This window comes from Dreissena polymorpha, chromosome 3 (genome assembly GCF_020536995.1).
Source record: "Dreissena polymorpha isolate Duluth1 chromosome 3, UMN_Dpol_1.0, whole genome shotgun sequence".
Taxonomy (NCBI): Eukaryota; Metazoa; Mollusca; class Bivalvia; order Myida; family Dreissenidae; genus Dreissena; species Dreissena polymorpha.
In genome coordinates, this window is record NC_068357.1 from 143,673,734 (window position 1) to 143,679,733 (window position 6,000).

The window sequence follows — 6,000 nt, forward strand, 5'->3', positions numbered from 1 at the left end:
AAGCTCACTACTCCATCAATTTTTAAACGATTTGCACAATTCTGGTGTCAAACAACACAGAAGACTTCATACTTAATGAATAAATCGATGCATGTTCGCATAAGTCTACCGTAAAGCGGTCATCAAAAAACAAACTTGCAACATTTCCAACAATCGATCTGATTACCACGAAAATACATTATACGAATATATTTCTTGCTAGTGGTATAGGTGTTCTAAGTATACATAATGTGTTATGAAAGTGATATGGAATTAAAAAAAGGTTGCTCATAACGATAACAAGGTATTGATTCTTGTACTTTTTGCAATGAAATTAAGTGCTCGAGATACGTTATGGTGATTATCATTTGTTCAACGTATATCACTGTACGGTTTACTTGGTAAACTGTTAGCTGGTATTTGCTATAGAGGCTACATTTTTCATTCAATGGTGATGAAATGTTGTCATAATTTGTATATGTACAACAGCTAGGAATATGTTTCATCTGTAATTGTGCGTCTTAAAAGTAGGTCACACGGTTACCTCTTTAGAGGCCCCAATATGACTCAATCTTGTGGTAACTTTAGCAGACTGTTTATCTTAAAAATGTATAGAACAAGAAAAAATCTGAGTCATAAGCATCCAAAATCTGCATATCTACATCACCATGTGAAATCGTAGAAATTCCGTCAAACGACCCTAGAGGCTTCATGCTTGACTTATATAAAACTTAAGCAGAATGTTTATCTTTATAAGATGCCAAGGTCTAGTCCGAATTTGTGTCATATACGTCCAAAAACTAGTTAACAATATTAAATCATAGAAAAACCTTGCTCCACTGTAAAGCCCAGATGAAACTTGATCAGACTGTATCTTGACAGTATGAGGGCCATCTGAATCTGGGTCAAGTGGGGCAATAAATAAGATCCACAGGTCTAGTCTTTAACAAATGACGTCATTGAAATTATGTGAGCATTTATGGGAAATCATGGCTCACATGTTTTATTTCATATCTTACAATTATAAATTATGAAAACAATTTATGTGGATATTGAAGGCAGGCTACGATTATAATGTAACCATGATCCGTGTAACCAAAAAACATAATGGAAATCACATGAGATAATGTATTCAATTCATAATACTTCGACTCCATTATTTTGAATAAGGCTGTAACATATGCTAAATGAGTTTTAGTGTTTCATTGCTGTGCTTATGTCTTGACTTCACAGACATCAGATTATCGGTGTTACCTGAGGGCCCAGGGGTTTTCAAAAAGTGTTTTGGAACTTTTTTCTCGCTATTATAAAATCGTATATACTTATTCATGTATTTAAGTTGTTGCTACTATTATTATTATTATGTCGTTTAAAAAACACAAAACTATATGAACAAGTACCTTTATTTATCATAATAATTGTCCTTAGGAGGTCAACATCACTTTTGTTTTCGCCTCTTACTGCTGTATAAGTGAAATCATGAACTCTGTTTGGACACAGAGATGATAACGGCTTATACAAACCTGTAAAATGCGGATACTTTGATAACGGATGACATTTCGATAACAAAGAACAACATAAGCCACGCGCGAGATGTGAGTTCTGCCTTTTTGCTTAATGTCTCTATTTTCTATTCTATAGGTTTTCAGACACGTACGGAACTGTTTGGCAGATTAATGGTAAACCGGCCCGTATTGAGAAGAAAGAAAATCGCGGGATGAAAACGGTTGATGATTTTAATATAGACCAGAACATTCAATCGAAAATCAGTATGAATTGGATTATCGGTACATATTTCAAAGAAATAAAAAATATAAGAAATGACCAAAGAACGTGTTAACTTAACGAATTAGAAGATAAAAAGTCTATAAATATTAGAACATGTTACATTTGTAGTTTACTGAGGTATTTAAGGAATTTCACATGATTAAAGAGTCCGATGCCACATTTTCATAGACACTTCTTTAGCCGATCACCTCAATCACAATGGCACGTCTGTACCTGAGTACCCGTACACTTTTTGAACAGAAATAAAACAAAATTGTAGTGCATCAGAAATGCAAAATTCTTTGTTGAATACTTCTATAGTAAGAAGGAAATACTTAAGAATTTCTGTATGACTCACCGAAAACGTGCTTCATTTTTCCTATCCCTATGTAATATGAGCATGATTTTGTTTTTCAGGACGTATTCAATGAAGATACAACTTGAGGATCAAAATCTGACCATTTGAGCGCGAAGTTACAATTATTATTCTTATAACGATTGTAACGTTGAGGCTTATTTACATTTCTCTATATGCCTACTTCCTTGGTACTACACCGGTACTCTCGCCGGCCTACCACGAGTCCCAGATTTGTTAAAGTCTCCGTTATACGACGTTTCCGTTGAAGAGAATCAAAGTGTATACAAAATCATGAATACCACCTATAAAAAACAAACTCTTTCACGTTCATATTTCATTGAATACTATCGAAAGTTCAGTATCGAAAGCACAGTACTTATTCTACATATTGGAATAGAAACACCTTGGTGAGATAAGTAAAAATATAAATAAACGCATTTTAAGTAGACGAAATTAACTCGGATATCAGAGTACCCAGTTTGTTGAGTTTCCGTTATCCGACGTGCCCAATATCGCGAATCGAAGTGTGCAGCATCATGTATATCACCTATTGTAACATGCTTTATCTTCGTTAATATTGTATTTGGTACTATCAAAACTGCAGCATTTGAAACACAGTAACTACTCTAGATGCTTGAATAGCAAACACTGTATTGCTATATTTCTAAATACGTTTATTTTATATAAATGCGTACTAATCATCCCCTATACGCCGTTTTCCGATTAAGTGTTCTCTTTTGTGTGCAAATATATACATTTGTTTCTTAAAATTCCTTCTTTACAATACAAAAGGATATACCTTTTTATCAAATACACCATGTACCGTGAGAGGGGCTCAAATTATAGTAATTTAATATTAATCTGCAAATTTGTTTGCATATTATTTGAAATTATTTTAATAATTTGAATAAGGACTTAAAACTGCAGAACGTGTCCGAACAATATAGCGTGCATGTAATATTTTGCCTTTGTAACGAAGTCGGTAAATATGACAACAACAACACAACAACAACGAATTGTTCCTTTTTGATCAAATGCAAAGGAAGCGATCGAAACGGTATAATGAATAGTAACAAAAACAGGAAAAACAAAGATATAACTTTGACCTTAGCATTCGAATGAAAAGGTCGTTCAGTCTCGTTAATAATAAGGATGTTATGATAACGTTAATTAAAACAATAGCAAAAAAACGTCTAGCCAATGAGAAATAACATGAATATCTGGGCATTTACTTGCTCGCAAAACAACTTATCTCCCTTGATACGTCATTTTGATTTTCCGATTGAGGTTACGCATGCACAATTAATTTCCTTCTATATTACATATAAAATAGTTAAAGTTCGATATCATTTTTTACCATGATCAAGCAATGACCCACTATATCATCATACATCATTAGGAAGATAAATGCATAATCTTTTGAAAAAATGGATGTCATTAAATTGTATACGTTGAAACTCAAAATATTCACCTTAGAATAGGCAAACCGGTTTTGACAGCTGTGCAGGCGACTATTTTGGGCTCAAATAGTATGACCTCCTTTCAAAGCCGGGAACCATCAACAGAAAAGGTATAGCACAAAAATGGCTTTTTTTCTTATTGCTTACAAATTTACCTTCAAACTAATACCAAAAAAACCCATTTGCAATGTATTTTCAAATCCTATGCAGCATGCACTGAACAATGTGTGCTAAGTTTCAAACTGACTGAATGTAACGCTGCAAACAGCAGTTCCGGTTTGGGGTTATGTGACCTTTAAGAGAACCCAACCCTTTCTGATTTCAATAAAACCATATTTTTTAATAAGTATGATGTATTTTCAGAAAGAATATAGAGTACTGTCAAGCTCAAGTGAAGATTTATTGAAAAAATAAGGCAGTTGGAAATAACACATGCAAATGCATTTTTAGTTGGATCTAATAACCTTAACAATAATTTTTATTCATTCTTTAAAGCGCTTAAAATCTTACAAATATAACCATGCGTAATGATATAAATGTATTTGTTCTGGAACGCTAAATAGTCTTAGAAAATTTCACACACAAACTGTAAAACGAGTAAAAATATAACCACATGCCTCGATTCAATTTTACGCAGCATGCGAATTGTAACACATTGCGACCGCAAAAAGAAGATTTTACTCTACTATAAATCATTTTATTTTCGAAAGAAAATGATCAAAATCCTATATGGCGGCGATTGCTCCTGACAACATGATGTCGATGTCAACTTACATGTACACCATCGACGAGTAAACAGAGCAGCGAATGACACTTTATTTGACTTAATATACAGGGCAAGACGTTTTCCGTCTTTGGACGAGACATTTAAGGACGCGCAGAACGTGATTTTATATAATGTTATGGGTATGCCGTGTGTGATCCGATGCATCAATGGCGCCCATGTTAAAATCAGGGAACGACAAAAGTACAAAAAAAAGAGACCAAAACACGTTCGAACTAGTATCTTACCTTTAATTATCCTTTAAAATCCATCTAATAATCCATTTTACTCAATAATTGACGATTTTGCATTTAGGGTCTTTATTAATTATTTAAGCATAGTTAAATAAAGACCCTTATATAGGAGCATGGTAGCTAGATGGGATGAGAACGGTATTTGGTTTACCACAGGCAATTATCCAACAGAACAGTATCTGACCATGCAGGGCTTACCTAGCCTATATCAGATTTTATATGCACTACAACAGTTAGGTGTCAAGTGCTGTTGTCTCGATGTATATTATGATGCACTTGCATTACAATGTATCAAGTTTGCAGCCAAAATTGTTCCATACGATAGGCCTTTTTGTGATTGTTATTTTTTTAGTCTGCACAGACTTATATGCATGATAATTGGATTTGTCAACTTTATAGGGCCTTTAAGACTGTACCCCCCAAAAAATGTCGGTTTTGTCCAACATTTTCTCAATATTGGATCACTTTGACATAGTGAAGATCCACAGCAAAAGCTCAGTACGAGATTTTTAGAACCACTTGTGTAAGTGGCAGTATTTATGTGAAATAATTAAACCTGTGGCTCGTATGTTTTCAAAATAATCATGTTTCAGTGATATGCATTCTTGGCTTTATATCAAATTGTGCATCATATTGTCAAACATGATATCTAAGTGTGAATAACATGTGAAGTAGGTAGAGTGCTTCCATTATCTCACCTTTTTTTTGGTGCTTTATATATCAACCATGTGTTATATTGTGTGGAATCCAATGTGGACAATCATGTCTTGAGACCATATTTTATGTAACCGTAATGTTATCTTATATATTTCTTGGTATTAGGTATGTAAATTTATTGTTAAGTGTTTTTATATCTGTTTGACCTATACCTGGGTATACATGTCTTTATTTTGGATATTCACATTTTTGGGTAAGTCAGCAAGGGTTTAGAAGTCATCATGGTCTGTGATATTTTTAATTGACTTATGTGGTAATTATAAATAATTACTAGTTTTAAACATTTATTAAATCTAAAATTCAAGTATATGCATTTGCATGTGCAAACAATATGTTTGTTGTGGCGTAGTGAATATGATGACTGCCTATCAACTGGGTGGTCACAGGTTCGATACCCGCTATGGGAGCAGTCTTTAGATCTCCTCTATAGTCACTTAGTAATGGTCCTAGTTCCAGGAAACGGACATGATAGTGTTTCAAATAAGCCTTAGTATTTCTATGCAATGATTTTAAAATAAATAGGTTTTAAATTAAATTGCAGTTAAATAATTTATAATATGGGTATTAATATAGTTTTGCATGAGTAGCAAAATCCTGCACTATTTTTTTTATAAACATCAACATTGTTTCTGATTCAGGGTAATTCTGTCTAATATTGGTCGAAGATCCCATTAAAGAGAATGTGTATTTTAAAGTGGAAGT

At 33.4% G+C, this 6,000-nt stretch overlaps 1 protein-coding gene across 9 annotated transcripts in view; it reads left to right on the top strand.

Moving 5' to 3' along the window:
- LOC127871794 (xanthine dehydrogenase/oxidase-like) overlaps positions 1 to 5,691 on the top strand; it is a 69,925-nt gene extending 64,234 nt beyond the window's left edge. For all 9 annotated transcript variants that reach the window (XR_008045553.1, XR_008045554.1, XR_008045555.1 and 6 more), the window contains one exon: positions 5,404 to 5,691. The gene's annotated coding sequence lies outside the window, so the exon portion shown is untranslated. The remainder of the gene's footprint in view (positions 1 to 5,403) is intronic.
- The last annotated feature ends 309 nt before the right edge of the window (positions 5,692 to 6,000 follow it).